The following is a 17054-nucleotide window of genomic DNA, read 5'->3' as shown; positions in this document are numbered from 1 at the left end:
CTGGCTATTAATATCTGCCCTCAGTCACTGGCTTTACCACTCTGGCGGAGAAAATTGCGCGGGAGCCCACGCCAATTTTTTCCGCCATTTAACCCTTTATTTTAGCAGCTACAGCGGCCAAATTTTGCACATACACACTACTAACATTAGTAGTGTGGAATATGCAAAAAAAAGGGGGATATGAGATGGTTTATTGTATGTAAACCATGTCTCATATCCTGTCGGGTTTGTGAAGGAGAAATGCAAAGCCGGCAATTGAATTACCGGCTTTTCTATAGAACACCGGTGCGTATTTCTCGCAGTGCACACTGCTGGTCCGTGTGTAATCCGATTTTTTCTCGCACCCATAGACTTGCATTGGCGAGTCTCGGCCGAGATACGCTGACAATCGCAGCCTGCTGCGAGTTCCCTCGGATCCGAAATACGGTGGAGAAAATATCGGATGATGGGAGCTGAACCATAGATTAACATTGGGCCGAGTGCTATGCGATTTTTTATCGCATAGCACTCGTCCGTATTACGGTCTAGTGTGACCCCGGCCTTAGCCGGACTCTTTTGAATATAGTCTGTTAAGGCCATCCTCCCTGGAAGGGGTTAAATAAATGAGATTTCGGCATTTTATCTCCTAGTATGGAGTCGATAGCACAATCATATGCCGCCATATACCGCTCTGGCAAAAATTAAGAGACCACTGCAACATGTTCAGTTTGTCAGATTTTTCTCTTTATAGGTATATTTTTGAGTAAAATGTAAATTGTTCTTTTGTTCTGTGACCTTCTGACAACATGTCTCCGAAGTTCCAAGCAATACATTTTGTATTTTTTTCCTGACAAACAAAAATGGTCAAAATTACAAAAAAAACCCACTACTTTCAAACCTCAAATAATGCAAAGAAAACAAGTTCATAATCATTTAGAAACAACAATACTACTGTTTTAACTCAGGAAGAGTTCAGAAATAAGTATTGTGTGGAATAACCATGATTTTTAATCACAGTTTTCATCCGTCTTGGCATGCTTTCCACCAGAGGTTTTCAATGTGGTTCAGGTCTGGAGATTGGGCTGCCCATGACAGGGTTTTGATGTGGTGGTCTCTTCATTTTTGCCAGAGCTGTAGTAGACGTCCGGTAACTGGTAATAATTCCCTCATGTGTGGGGCCTATTTGTCTCCAAGCAGAGAAATCACACGTTACAGTCCACACATAACACTGTGTAGAAAAGGTGGTGTGAGGTAATTGTGCCAGTAGTGAGGGGGAATAATGGCGGGAATGTCACTGACTGAGGAGAAGTTTCCATGTAGGGTCCACACTCTAGATATCATTCACTGACACCGAGGCCCCTGATCATGTGACCCCTGACTCCTCCCCTCCTGTGACCTCATCACAGGTCCTGTGCACACAGAGCAGCCTGGAGTATATATATCTGGAGTGCGGCCCTGCAGGTGGAGGTAGGTGGTGGAGATTCCCCATTTCTTGGGGGGGACATTAACCCCTTCAGCGCTAAGATGCTTTTGGAGCCTCTGTGTGGTGTGAACAGTGACCTAACAGCTGTGGACAGAATTCGGCTTCGCTGGTTCCCAAGTCCTCAGACACCTGCAGGATGAGAGGACAGAAGCCCAGAGAAGTTCTCCCACAATGCGATGATTTCTCTCCTAGTTCCGCTCCAGCACAATAATGTAGATACTAGTGATGAGTGAGCGTGCTCGGCACTTGATCCAGTATCATGTGTGCTTTGGCCCCGTATGTTTCACGGCCGACAGCCAATAAACATAGTTACATGGGTGGAATAACGACCTAGGTCCATCAAGATCCAGCTTTCTCCACCAATTGTTCATTTTGTCACTAATTTAACTGTATCCCACAGTGTTACTTGTACTGAGGAAATCATCCAGCCATTTTTTAAAAGCTGTTATAGTGTCTGCCGTGCTAGGTGCATTACTCTACATTTATCTATAATAAACTTCATTTGATCTTATCCAGATCATTTTTTACTATTGTAATTTCAAGGTCAGATTTTAGTATCCTGTCACAGGGTCCTTCTCCGGTACCACACAATCAACAGAGCAAGAGAGTAGTCACCAATTCCAAGACCTTTATTTAGGCAAAACACAAAAGGTCTATATATACTATCCATCACACAAAGGATAAAATATTCCAGAACACGAATGCATTTCAGTAAAGGTACCTTCACACTAAACGACATAACAACGATAACGATAGCGAACCGTGATGTTGCAGCGTCCTGGATAGCGATATCGTTGTGTTTGACACGCAGCAGCGATCAGGATCCTGCTGTGATATCGCTGGTCGTTGCAGAAAGTCCAGAACTTTATTTGGTCGTCAGATCGGCGTGTATCGTTGTGTTTGACAGCAAAAGCAACGATGCCAGCGATGTTTTACAATGGTAACCAGGGTAAATATCGGGTTACTAAGCGCAGGGCCGCGCTTAGTAACCCGATATTTACCCTGGTTACCATTGTAAAAGTAAAAAAAAAAACACTACATACTCACCCTCTGATGTCTGTCACATTCACCGGCGTCCGCGCTGCTGCTCTGTTGTGAATTAGACTTTTTGGCTCCCTCTTGTGGTTACTTGTGATATGACTCTGGGATTTTCTTCCCTCAGTTTGCACCCAGCTGCATCGTTACTTCAGGGGTGTTGCTATATAAACCTCCTGGAACCTTAGTCCAGTGCCTGGCATCGTTGTAACCAGACACATTCTGTTTGCTCCTTTCTGCTGGTCCTGGTTCGTGCAAAATTAAGCTAAGTCTGCTTCTTGGTTTTTTGGGTTATTTGCTTGCTCTCATTTTTGTCCAGCTTGTACTAAATGTGATTCCTGACCTTGCTGGGAGCTCTAGGGGGCTGGTGTTCTCCCCCCGGGCCGTTAGAAGGTTCGGGGGTTCTTGAATTTCCAGTGTGGATATTTTTGATAGGATTTTTGCTGACCATATAAGTGATCTTTCTATATTCTGCTATTTAGCTAGTGGGCCTCTCTTTGCTAAATATCTAGCTCATTCTTATGTTTGTCTTTTCCTCTTACCTCACCGTTATTATTTGTTGGGGGCTTCTATCCAACTTTCGGGGTATTTTCTCTGGAGGCAAGAAAGGTCTGTCTTTTCCCTTCTAGGGTTAGTTAGTTCTCCGGCTGGCGCGAGACGTCTAGGATCAACGTAGGCACGTTCCCCGGCTGCTGGTATTTGTGGTGCTAGGATTAGATATATGGTCAGCCCAGTTACCACTGCCCTATGAGCTGGTTTTCTATGTTTGCAGACTTAGTATTTATTCCTGAGACCCTCTGCCATTGGGGTCATAACAGTATGCCAGGCCAACATTGAATGTTTAATGCATTGCAGAAGTGGGATAATAAGAAAGGAAATTCTGAGGTTTTTTTTTTTTTTTCCTTCCTCTCTTCCTCCCCTTTACCTTTGAGTGGCTTGTGCTTGCTTGCAGACATGAATGTCCAGACCTTGATTACAAGTGTAGACCAGCTGGCAGCTCGTGTGCAGAGTATACAAGATTTTGTTACCAGTAGTCCTATGTCTGAACCTAAGATACCTATTCCGGAATTATTTTCTGGAGACCGATTTAGGTTTAGGAATTTCATGAATAATTGTAAATTGTTTCTTTCTCTGAGACCCCGTTCATCTGGAGATTCTGCTCAGCAAGTTAAAATTGTTATTTCTTTTTTGCGGGGCGACCCTCAGGATTGGGCTTTCTCGCTAGCGCCAGGAGATCCGGCATTGGCAAATATTGATGCATTTTTTCTGGCGCTCGGATTGCTTTACGAGGAACCCAATCTTGAAATTCAGGCAGAAAAAGCCTTGCTGGCTATTTCTCAGGGTCAGGATGAAGCTGAAGTGTATTGCCAAAAATTTCGGAAATGGTCCATGCTTACTCAGTGGAATGAGTGTGCTCTGGCCGCAAATTTCAGAAATGGCCTTTCTGAAGCCATTAAGAATGTGATGGTGGGTTTCCCCATTCCTACAAGTCTGAATGATTCTATGGCGCTTGCTGTTCAAATTAACCGGCGTTTGCGGGAGCGCAAAACCGCTAATCCTCTGGTGGTGTTGTCTGAACAAACACCTGATTTAATGCAATGTGATAGAATTCAGACTAGAAATGAACGGAAAAATCATAGACGTCAGAATGGGTTGTGTTTTTACTGTGGTGATTCTACACATGTTATATCAGCATGCTCTAAACGCCTAACAAGGGTTGTTAGTCCTGTCGCCATTGGTAATTTGCAACCTAAATTTATTTTGTCTGTGACTTTAATTTGCTCATTGTCTTCCTACCCTGTTATGGCGTTTGTGCATTCAGGTGCTGCCCTGAGTCTTATGGATCTGTCATTTGCCAAGCGCTGTGGTTTTGTTCTTGAACCATTAGTAAATCCAATTCCTCTTAGAGGTATTGATGCTACGCCATTGGCGGAAAATAAACCGCAGTTTTGGACGCAGGTGACCATGTGCATGACTCCTGAACATCGGGAGGTGATTCGTTTTCTTGTTCTGCATAAAATGCATGATTTGGTCGTTTTGGGTCTGCCATGGTTACAGACCCACAATCCAGTCTTGGATTGGAAGGCAATGTCTGTGTCAAGTTGGGGCTGTCAGGGAATTCATGCTGATTCCCCGCCGGTGTCTATTGCTTCCTCTACTCCTTCGGAAGTTCCTGAGTATTTGTCTGATTATCAGGATGTATTCAGCGAGTCCAGATCCAGTGCTCTGCCTCCTCATAGGGACTGTGACTGCGCCATAGATTTGATTCCAGGTAGTAAATTTCCTAAGGGAAGATTATTTAATCTGTCTGTACCTGAGCATGCCGCAATGCGTTTGTATATCAAGGAGTCTCTGGAGAAGGGGCATATCCGTCCATCCTCTTCCCCTCTTGGTGCGGGATTCTTTTTTGTGGCCAAGAAGGACAGATCTTTGAGACCTTGTATTGACTATCGGCTTCTGAATAAAATCACTGTAAAATTTCAGTATCCTTTGCCTCTGTTGTCGGACTTGTTTGCCCGGATTAAAGGTGCCAAGTGGTTCACCAAGATAGATCTTCGTGGTGCGTACAACCTTGTGCGCATTAAGCAAGGTGATGAATGGAAGACTGCATTTAATACGCCCGAAGGTCATTTTGAGTACTTGGTGATGCCTTTTGGGCTTTCTAATGCTCCCTCAGTGTTTCAGTCCTTTATGCATGATATTTTCCGGAAGTATCTGGATAAATTTATGATTGTTTATCTGGATGATATTCTGGTTTTCTCTGAAGATTGGGACTCACATGTGGAGCAGGTCAGGATGGTGTTTCAGGTCTTGCGTGAGAATGCTTTGTTTGTTAAAGGCTCAAAGTGCCTCTTTGGAGTACAGAAGGTTCCTTTTTTGGGGTTTATTTTTTCCCCTTCTGCTGTGGAGATGGACCCAGTCAAGGTCCGAGCTATTCATGAGTGGACTCAACCCACGTCAGTTAAGAGTCTTCAGAAGTTCTTGGGTTTTGCTAACTTCTACCGTCGTTTTATCGCTAATTTTTCTAGCGTTGTTAAACCTTTGACGGATATGACCAAGAAAGGTTCTGATGTTGCTAACTGGGCTCCTGCAGCCGTGGAGGCGTTCCAGGAGTTGAAGCGCCGGTTTACTTCGGCGCCTGTTTTGTGTCAGCCTGATGTCTCACTTCCCTTTCAGGTCAAGGTGGATGCTTCTGAGATTGGGGCAGGGGCCATTTTGTCACAGAGAGGCCCTGGTTGCTCGGTAATGAGACCATGTGCTTTCTTCTCTAGGAAGTTTTCGCCTGCTGAGCGGAATTATGATGTTGGCAATCGGGAGTTACTGGCCATGAAGTGGGCATTTGAGGAGTGGCGTCATTGGCTCGATGGTGCTAAGCATCATGTGGTGGTCTTGACTGATCACAAAAATTTGATGTATCTCGAGTCTGCTAAACGCCTGAATCCTAGACAGGCCCGCTGGTCATTGTTTTTCTCCCGTTTTGACTTTGTGGTTTCATATTTACCAGGTTCAAAGAATGTGAAAGCTGATGCTCTTTCAAGGAGCTTTGTGCCTGACTCTCCTGGAGTCACAGAACCTGTTGGTATTCTTAAAGAGGGAGTTATCCTGTCAGCCATTTCTCCTGATTTGCGACGTGTGTTGCAGAGATTTCAGGCTGGTAGACCTGACTCTTGTCCACCTGACAGACTGTTTGTTCCTGATAAGTGGACCAGCAGAGTCATTTCCGAGGTTCATTCCTCGGTGTTGGCAGGTCATCCGGGAATTTTTGGCACCAGAGATCTGGTGGCTAGGTCATTTTGGTGGCCTTCCTTGTCACGGGATGTACGGTCATTTGTGCAGTCCTGTGGGACTTGTGCTCGAGCTAAGCCTTGCTGTTCTCGTGCCAGCGGGTTGCTCTTGCCCTTGCCTGTCCCGAAGAGGCCTTGGACACATATTTCCATGGATTTCATTTCTGATCTCCCGGTGTCTCGGGGTATGTCTGTCATCTGGGTGGTATGTGATCGCTTTTCAAAAATGGTCCATTTCGTGCCTTTGCCTAAGCTGCCTTCCTCTTGCGATCTGGTTCCTGTTTTCCTTCAGAATGTGGTTCGTTTACACGGCATTCCTGAGAATATTGTGTCTGACAGAGGATCCCAGTTCGTTTCCAGGTTCTGGCGATCCTTTTGTGCTAGGATGGGCATTGATTTGTCGTTCTCGTCTGCCTTTCATCCTCAGACTAATGGACAAACTGAGCGAACTAATCAGACTCTGGAGGCTTACTTGAGGTGTTTTGTTTCGGCAGATCAGGATGATTGGGTGACCTTCTTGCCGTTGGCTGAGTTTGCCCTTAATAATCGGGCTAGTTCCGCTACTTTGATTTCGCCTTTTTTTTGCAACTCTGGTTTCCATCCTCGTTTTTCCTCGGGACATGTGGAGCCTTCTGACTGTCCTGGGGTGGATTCTGTGGTGGATAGGTTGCAGCGGATTTAGGATCATGTGGTGGACAACTTGAAGTTGTCACAGGAGAAGGCTCAGCGTTTTGCCAACCGCCGCCGCGGTGTGGGTCCCCGACTTCGCGTTGGGGATTTGGTGTGGCTGTCTTCTCGCTTTGTTCCTATGAAGGTCTCCTCTCCTAAATTTAAGCCTCGCTTCATCGGTCCTTACAAGATATTGGAAATTCTTAATCCAGTGTCCTTTCGCTTGGATCTTCCGGTTTCGTTTGCCATTCACAACGTGTTCCATAGGTCTTTGTTACGACGCTACGTTGTGCCTGTGGTTCCTTCTGCTGAGCCTCCTGCTCCGGTGTTGGTTGAGGGCGAGTTGGAGTATGTGGTGGAGAAGATCTTGGATTCTCATCTCTCCAGACGGAGGCTTCAGTATTTGGTCAAGTGGAAGGGCTATGGTCAGGAGGATAATTCCTGGGTGGTTGCCTCTGATGTGCATGCGGCCGATTTAGTTCGTGCCTTTCACGCTGCTCATCCTGATCGCCCTGGTGGTCTTGGTGAGGGTTCGGTGACCCCTCCTTAAGGGGGGGGGTACTGTTGTGAATTAGACTTTTTGGCTCCCTCTTGTGGTTACTTGTGATATGACTCTGGGATTTTCTTCCCTCAGTTTGCACCCAGCTGCATCGTTACTTCAGGGGTGTTGCTATATAAACCTCCTGGAACCTTAGTCCAGTGCCTGGCATCGTTGTAACCAGACACATTCTGTTTGCTCCTTTCTGCTGGTCCTGGTTCGTGCAAAATTAAGCTAAGTCTGCTTCTTGGTTTTTTGGGTTATTTGCTTGCTCTCATTTTTGTCCAGTTTATACTAAATGTGATTCCTGACCTTGCTGGAAGCTCTAGGGGGCTGGTGTTCTCCCCCCGGGCCGTTAGACGGTTCGGGGGTTCTTGAATTTCCAGTGTGGATATTTTTGATAGGATTTTTGCTGACCATATAAGTGATCTTTCTATATTCTGCTATTTAGCTAGTGGGCCTCTCTTTGCTAAATATCTAGCTCATTCTTATGTTTGTCTTTTCCTCTTACCTCACCGTTATTATTTGTTGGGGGCTTCTATCCAACTTTCGGGGTATTTTCTCTGGAGGCAAGAAAGGTCTGTCTTTTCCCTTCTAGGGTTAGTTAGTTCTCCGGCTGGCGCGAGACGTCTAGGATCAACGTAGGCACGTTCCCCGGCTGCTGGTATTTGTGGTGCTAGGATTAGATATATGGTCAGCCCAGTTACCACTGCCCTATGAGCTGGTTTTCTATGTTTGCAGACTTAGTATTTATTCCTGAGACCCTCTGCCATTGGGGTCATAACATGCTCAGAGCTTCCTGCACTGTGTCAGCGCCGGCTGGCCAGAAAGCAGAGCACAGCGGTGACGTCTTTCCGGCTGGCGCTTACACAGTGCAGAGAAGCACAGCGCCGGGGGACAGACACCGGAATGTAAGTATGTAGTGTTTGTTTTTTTTTACGTTTACGCTGGTAACCAGGGTAAACATCGGGTTACTAAGCGCGGCCCTGTGCTTATTAACCCGATGTTTACCCTGGTTACCAGTGGACTTCGCATAGTTGGTCGCTGGAGAGCTGTCTGTGTGACAGCTCTCCAGCGACCACACAGCGACGCTGCAGCGATCGGCTTTGTTGTCGATATCGCTGCAGCGTCGCTTAGTGTGAAGGTACCTTATCAGGATAAAAGTCCAACAATCCAGCACAGAGGATAACAGTCCATATTCCCTTCTTTCTCTCTGATATGCTCTTCACATCATGGTTCCACATCAGACTGATCTCTGTGTCTCACCTCATTCACAGGCCAGGAGGGGGAAGGTCCCAGGGGCTCATTGTTTCAACAAGCTAGGTCAACATGTCATTAGCATATTAGCAAACAACACTATTCACTGACCCTGTGGAGAGATAACAATACAGAAGTGTGGGGAGAATATCAGAGGGCAAATAACAACTGATCCTACAAGATACAATAACACCATGATAATCAGTAAAATAGAAATATACACAAAATGATACCTACATAACATATCACACCATCACACCTACATAGTTTGGTGTCGTCAGCAAAGACTGACACTTTACTCTCAATCCCATCTGCAAGGTCATTAATGAAGAGGTTAAAAAGAATTGATCCTAGCACAGATCCACTGCTGACTATATCCTATTTAGAGAACGTACCATTTATGATAATAACTCTTTGTTTCCTGTCATTTAGCCAATTCCTTACCCATCTGCATATAGTTCCCCCAGTCCTTGCTTCTGTAGCTTCAGTATAAGGCTGTTATGTGGTACAGAATTAAATGTCTTTGCAAAGTTCAGATAAATCCCATCATTACCAACATCCAGATTTGCACTCACCTCATAGAAATACAACATGTTAGTTAGACAAGACTTATCTTTCATGAGACCATGCTGGTTGTCAGATATATTATTCTCTGCAATATATCTCTGCAGGTCATCTCTTATGATGCCCTAAACATTTTTGCACACTATTGATGTCAGACCAGACGGTAGTTACCTGGATCCACCTTCTTACCTTTCTTAAATATCAGTACCACATCAGCCATCTTCCAATGTTCAAATTGCTCAGACACATGAGTACTTCTTTTTGTGTTTATCTATTATTTCAGATGGTGAACTTGAATTTTTGCCTTGTTGAATGATAACTGAAACAGACGGTTCATTTTTGAACATGGATGAAAAGTGCCTGTTTAATATCTCAGCCTTTTGTCTTCTATAACAATTATCTTGTTATTATCATTTTTAAGGGGCCGAAATTATCTTTTTTTCCCCTTGGCATTGATTAATGTAGAGACACGGGGGGTCGGCGGTGCTCTGGTTCGCAAGCCGAAACTACATGGACTAGGGATCATCCTAACGAATGCCCATTCTCCTTTTACCATGGGCGTAATACTACTCAGACAGCACAGAGTGAGGGTAAAAGAGTGTGGCAATAATTTATTTAACCACAAAACAGGCAAATAATACATAGAATAGTCCCAGCAAAATACTCAATATAGTGCACATTACAGAGTCTCACCTTTCCGCTGACTCGCCAGGATAAGAGAAGCTGTTACTTCAGAGCTTCCAGGGCCGACGACCCCACCTGTGGCACGCACACAGAGAGGAGGTAATGACAAGCCTAGGAAGATGAATGAGCGTGTTAATGTGGATATAATCTGTGCTGCTGAGTAGATGTAGGTCCAGACGTATTTCACATAAAGAGAGGTGGTTTATTCAACGTGTTTCGAAGTCTAAGCGACTAGGATACTGTCTTATATATAAAAATTTCAAATAACGGCACCATTGGCATCACCTGACAAACAGACAATGTCAGAGTTCACAGATACAGCACATGACATATTCAAGAATTCATGTATATTTGAGTAAGGTATTTAAGCATTGAAATTTTATGGTATTAACCAAATTTTCCTATTCCATAGTGCAAAGATGAAAAAAGAAAAATTTGGATAATACCATGAAATTTCAATGTTTAAATATTTGCTTGTCAGGTGATCTCATTGGTGCCGTTATTTGAAATTTTGTATATACAGGTCCTTCTCAAAAAATTAGCATATAGTGTTAAATTTCATTATTTACCATAATGTAATGATTACAATTAAACTTTCATATATTATAGATTCATTATCCACCAACTGAAATTTGTCAGGTCTTTTATTGTTTTAATACTGATGATTTTGGCCTACAACTCCTGATAACCCAAAAAACCTGTCTCAATAAATTAGCATATCAAGAAAAGGTTCTCTAAACGACCTATTACCCTAATCTTCTGAATCAACTAATTAACTCTAAACACATGCAAAAGATACCTGAGGCTTTTAAAAACTCCCTGCCTGGTTCATTACTCAAAACCCCCATCATGGGTAAGACTAGCGACCTGACAGATGTCAAGAAGGCCATCATTGACACCCTCAAGCAAGAGGGTAAGACCCAGAAAGAAATTTCTCAACAAATAGGCTGTTCCCAGAGTGCTGTATCAAGGCACCTCAATGGTAAGTCTGTTGGAAGGAAACAATGTGGCAGAAAACGCTGTACAACGAGAAGAGGTGACCGGACCCTGAGGAAGATTGTGGAGAAGGACCGATTCCAGACCTTGGGGAACCTGAGGAAGCAGTGGACTGAGTCTGGTGTGGAAACATCCAGAGCCACCGTGCACAGGCGTGTGCAGGAAATGGGCTACAGGTGCCGCATTCCCCAGGTAAAGCCACTTTTGAACCATAAACAGAGGCAGAAGCGCCTGATCTGGGCTACAGAGAAGCAGCACTGGACTGTTGCTAAGTGGTCCCAAGTACTTTTTTCTGATGAAAGCAAATTTTGCATGTCATTCGGAAATCAAGGTGCCAGAGTCTGGAGGAAGACTGGGGAGAAGGAAATGCCAAAATGCCTGAAGTCCAGTGTCAAGTACCCACAGTCAGTGATGGTGTGGGGTGCCATGTCAGCTGCTGGTGTTGGTCCACTGTGTTTCATCAAGGGCAGGGTCAATGCAGCTAGCTATCGGGAGATTTTGGAGCACTTCATGCTTCCATTGGCTGAAATGCTTTATGGAGATGAAGATTTCATTTTTCAGCACGACCTGGCACCTGCTCACAGTGCCAAAACCACTGGTAAATGGTTTACTGACCATGGTATTACTGTGCTCAATTGGCCTGCCAACTCTCCTGACCTGAACCCCATAGAGAATCTGTGGGATATTGTGAAGAGAAAGTTGAGAGACGCAAGACCCAACACTCTGGATGAGCTTAAGGCCGCTATTGAAGCATCCTGGGCCTCCATAACATCTCAGCAGTGTCACAGGCTGATTGCCTCCATGCCACGCCGCATTGAAGCAGTCATTTCTGCCAAAGGATTCCCGACCAAGTATTGAGTGCATAACTGAACATTATTATTTGATGGTTTTTTTGTTTGTTATTAAAAAACACTTTTATTTGATTGGACGGGTGAAATATGCTAATTTATTGAGACAGGTTTTTTGGGTTATCAGGAGTTGTATGCCAAAATCATCAGTATTAAAACAATAAAAGACCTGACAAATTTCAGTTGGTGGATAATGAATCTATAATATATGAAAGTTTAATTGTAATCATTACATTATGGTAAATAATGAAATTTAACACTATATGCTAATTTTTTGAGAAGGACCTGTATAAGACAGTATCCTACTTCTGACTCTGTATTCGCATGGTATTTCCTGATGGAAGAAGTCGCTTAGACTTCGAAATGCGCTGAATAAACCACCTTTACAATAGTTAGCAAGGCCGAAGAAAGACATTTCGTCAGAATAAATCCCCAAAAATAACTCTATTATAAACCAATAATACTAGAAATATATTGCACAGGGGATATCGCAGCCAATTCCCCCAAGAAGAATCCTGGAAACACAGAATTAGAAATTATTCTTTCTTCGCAGTTTCTATAGGACTTAGTACATTCCTGATTCCGGAGAGTAATAGAAATACGGCAGAAAACAGAGGAAGAAAGTTCAGAGATGAAGCTTCATAGAAAGAAGTTACAGATGCCATTTAACTTTTTCTGGGAAAGTGATTCCAGCACTTCACCAAGTAAATCCCATGAGAACTGTAGCAGGTAAAGACCCCAATATCCACAGGTGTCCCTTCTAATTGGGGGGAAACTGTCACCCCTAATAATCCTCAGACAGTTCTGACAAACACAGAAAAGTGCCCCTTTATGGAGGTGACAGAAAGTCTGTTTAGTCACTTTAGCTTCATAGTATCAGAGCTTACAAAAGAAAAATAACCCCCGTAAAACTGGAATACTTTATTAGATAATGCACTAAAACCAAAAAACCCTATCAAAAAGTCAGTATTTCCAGGGGAGAAAAATATATATAATATAATCCCCCGTATTAGTTTATAAATACTGGTAAGATACCACACCCACAATATTATTTGAATATCCAATAGAAAAAGTGATATAACACTAGTGACCAATAATAGCTGTAAGGGTGTATATATATATATATATATATATAAGTGCACTATCCCTCAAAGCTACACAAAAACCCTAGAGAATGATACTACCTAGATGCGGAGGTTGGCACCCTAAGAAGAATAACGAGAATGGCGCCCCCGCTCGTACGATGACTATCCCTGGTCTCCTACTGTCTCCCTATAAGGGATAGAATTGGAAACAGAAAGCCAGGTGGCTGGTAATAACGTGTGACACTATATGATACCAGCTATACAGCATTTCAGGCCCATCCCCCAACATGTGATGTAAGGTTAAAGGATAGTTGTACTGACTAAAATATCACCAAATAGAACACAAAGAAAACAAATAACATCGGTATATAACCAGCACAAGCCTGGGTTGATTAGCCCCTTCATGACCCAGCCTATTTTGGCCTTAATGACCTTGCCGTTTTTTGCAATTCTGACCAGTGTCCCATTATGAGGTAATAACTCAGGAACGCTTCAACGGATCCTAGCGATTCTGAGATTGTTTTTTCGTGACATATTGGGCTTCATGTTAGTGGTAAATTTAGGTCGATAATTTCTGAGTTTATTTGTGAAAAAAACGGAAATTTGGCAAAAAATTTGAAAATTTCGCAATTTTCACATTTTGAATTTTTATTCTGTTAAACCAGAGAGATATGTGACACAAAATAGTTAATAAATAACGTTTCCCACATGTCTACTTTACATCAGCACAATTTTGGAAACAATTTTTTTTTTGCTAGGAAGTTATAAGGGTTAAAATTTGACCAGTGATTTCTCATTTTTACAACAAAATTTACAAAACCATTTTTTTTAGGGACCACCTCACATTTGAAGTCATTTTGAGGGTTCTATATGGCTGAAAATACCCAAAAGTGACACCATTCTAAAAACTGCACCCCTCAAGGTGCTCAAAACCACATTCAAGAAGTTTATTAACCCTTCAGGTGTTTCACAGCAGCAGAAGCAACATGGAAGTAAAAAATGAACATTTAACTTTTTAGTCACAAAAATGATCTTTTAGCAACAATTTTTTTATTTTCCCAAGGGTAAAAGGAGAAACTGGACCACGGACGTTGTTCTCCAATTTGTCCTGAGTACGCTGATACCTCATATGTGGGGGTAAACCACTGTTTGGGCGCACGGCAGGGCTCGGAATGGAAGGAGCGCCATTTGACTTTTTGAATGAAAAATTGGCTCCAATCTTTAGCGGACACCATGTCGCGTTTGGAAAGCCCCTGTGTGCCTAAACATTGGAGCTCCTCCACAAGTGACCCCATTTTGGAAACTAGACCCCCCAAGGAACTCATCTAGAGGCATAGTGAGCACTTTAAACCCCCAGGTGCTTCACAAATTGATCCGCAAAAATGAAAAAGTACTTTTTTTTCACACAAAATTTCTTTTAGCCTCAATTATTTCATTTTCACATGGGCAACAGGATAAAATGGATCCTAAAATTTGTTGGGCAATTTCTCCTGAGTATGCCGATACCTCATATGTGGGGGTAAACCACTGTTTGGGTGCACGGCAAGGCTCGGAAGGGGAGGCGTGCCATTTGACTTTTTGAATGGAAAATTAGCTCCAATCGTTAGCCGACACCATGTCGCATTTGGAGAGCCCCTGTGTGCCTAAACATTGGAGCTCCCCTACAAGTGACCCCATTTTGGAAACTAGACCCCCCAAGGAACTTATCTAAATGCATAGTGAGCACTTATAACCCCCAGGTGCTTCACAGAAGTTTATAACGCAGAGCCGTGAAAATAAAAAAATTATTTTTCTTTCCTCAAAAATGATTTTTAGCCCAGAATTTTTTATTTTCCCAAGGGTAATAGGAGAAATTGGACCCCAAATGTTGTTGTCCAGTTTGTCCTGAGTACGATGATACCCCATATGTGGGGGTAAACCACTGTTTGGGCGCACGACAGGGCTCGGAAGGGAAGGCACGCCATTTGGCTTTTTGAATGGAAAATTAGCTCCAATCATTAGCGGACACCATGTCGCGTTTGGAGAGCCCCTGTGTGCCTAAACATTGGAGCTCCCGCACAAGTGACCCCATTTTGGAAACTAGACCTCCCAAGGAACTAATCTAGATGTGTGGTGAGCACTTTGAACCCCCAAGTGCTTCACAGAAGTTTATAAAGCAGAGCCATGAAAATAAAAAATAATTTTTCTTTTCTCAAAAATGATTTTTTAGCCCACAATTTTTTATTTTCCCAAGGGTAACAGGAGAAATTGGACCCCAAAAGTTGTTGTCCAGTTTCTCCTGAGTACGCTGATACCCCATATGTGGGGGTAAACCACTGTTTTGGCACACGTCGGGGTTCGGAAGGGAAGTAGTGACGTTTTGAAATGCAGACTTTGATGGAATGCTCTGCGGGCGTCAGGTTGCGTTTGCAGAGCCCCTGATGTGCCTAAACAGTAGGAACTCCCCACAATTGACTCCATTTTGGAAACTAGACCCCCAAGGGAACTTATCTAGATGTGTAGTGAGCACTTTGAACCCCCAAGTGCTTCACAGAAGTTTATAACGCAGAGCCGTGAAAATAAAAAATGTGTTTCCTTTCCTCAAAAATATTTTTTTAGCCCAGAATTTTTTTATTTTTGCAAGAGTAACAGGAGAAATTGGACCCCAAAAGTTGTTGTCCAGTTTCTCCTGAGTACGCTGATACCCCATATGTGGGGGTAAACCACTGTTTGGGCACATGCCGGGGCTCGGAAGGGAAGTAGTGACGTTTTGGAATGCAGACTTTGATGGAATGGTCTGCGGGCATCATGTTACGTTTGCAGAGCCCCTGATATGCCTAAACAGTAGAAACCCCCCACAAGTGACCCCATTTTGGAAACTAGACCCCCCAAGGAACTTATCTAGATGTGTGGTGAGCACGTTCAACCCCCAAGTGCTTCACAGAAGTTTACAACGCAGAGCCGTGAAAATAAAAAATCATTTTTCTTTCCTCAAAAAAGATGTTTTAGCAAGCAATTTTTTATTTTCACAAGGGTAACAGGAGAATTTGGACCCCAATATTTGTTGCCCAGTTTGTTGTGAGTACGCTGATACCCCATATGTGGGGGTAAACCACTGTTTGGGCACACGTCAGGGCTCGGAAGGGAAGTAGTGACATTTGAAATGCAGACTTTGATGGAATGGTCTGCGGGCGTCACATTGCATTTGCAGAGCCCCTGATGTGCCTAAACAGTAGAAACACCCCACAAGTGACCCCATTTTGGAAACTAGACCCCCGAAGGAACTTATCTAGATGTGTGGTGAGCACTTTCAACCCCCAAGTGCTTCACAGAAGTTTATAACGCAGAGCCGTGAAAATAAAAAATAATTGTTCTTTCCTCAAAAATTATGTTTTAGAAAGTAATTTTTTATTTTTGCAAGGGTAACAGGAGAAATTGGACCCCAACAGTTGTTGCCCAGTTTGTCCTGAGTACGCTGGTACCCCAAATGTGGGGGTAAACCACTGTTTGGGCGCACGTCGGGGCTTGGAAGGGCGGGAGTACCATTTGACTTTTTGAACGCAAGATTGGCTGGAATCAATGGTGGCGCCATGTTGCGTTTGGAGACCCCTGATGTGCCTAAACAGTGGAAACCCCTCAATTCTAACTTCAACACTAACCCCAACACACCCCTAATCCTAATCCCAACTGTAGCCATAACCCTAATCACAACCCTAACCCCAACACACCCCTAACCACAACCCTAACCGCAACACACCCGTAACCCTAATTCCAACCCTAATCCTAACCCTAATCCCAACCGTAACCCTAATCCCAACCCTAACCACAACTGTAACCCCAACACACCCCTAACCCTATCCGTAACCCTAACCACAAGCCTAATCTTAACCCTATTTCAAACCCTAGCCCTAATTCCAACCCTAACCCTAAGGCTATGTGCCCACGTTGCGGATTCGTGTGAGATTTTTCCGCACGATTTTTGAAAAATCTGCAGGTAAAAGGCACTGCGTTTTACCTGCGGATTTACAGCAGATTTCCAGTGTTTTTTTGTGCAGATTTCACCTGCGGATTCCTATTGAGGAACAGGTGTAAAACGCTGCGGAATCCGCACAAAGAATTGATATGCTGCGGAAAATACAACGCAGCGTTTCC

The 17054-nt window shown here is 43.6% G+C and overlaps 1 protein-coding gene across 1 annotated transcript in view; it reads left to right on the top strand.

The window, feature by feature from the left end:
* The window catches only part of LOC143766619 (uncharacterized), a 134436-nt gene that overhangs the window by 47639 nt on the left and 69743 nt on the right, over window positions 1–17054 (top strand). The window lies entirely within an intron of this gene.

Source organism: Ranitomeya variabilis, chromosome 4 (genome assembly GCF_051348905.1).
Source record: "Ranitomeya variabilis isolate aRanVar5 chromosome 4, aRanVar5.hap1, whole genome shotgun sequence".
Classification (NCBI taxonomy): domain Eukaryota; kingdom Metazoa; phylum Chordata; class Amphibia; order Anura; family Dendrobatidae; genus Ranitomeya; species Ranitomeya variabilis.
This window is presented reverse-complemented; position numbering and strand designations above follow the sequence as displayed.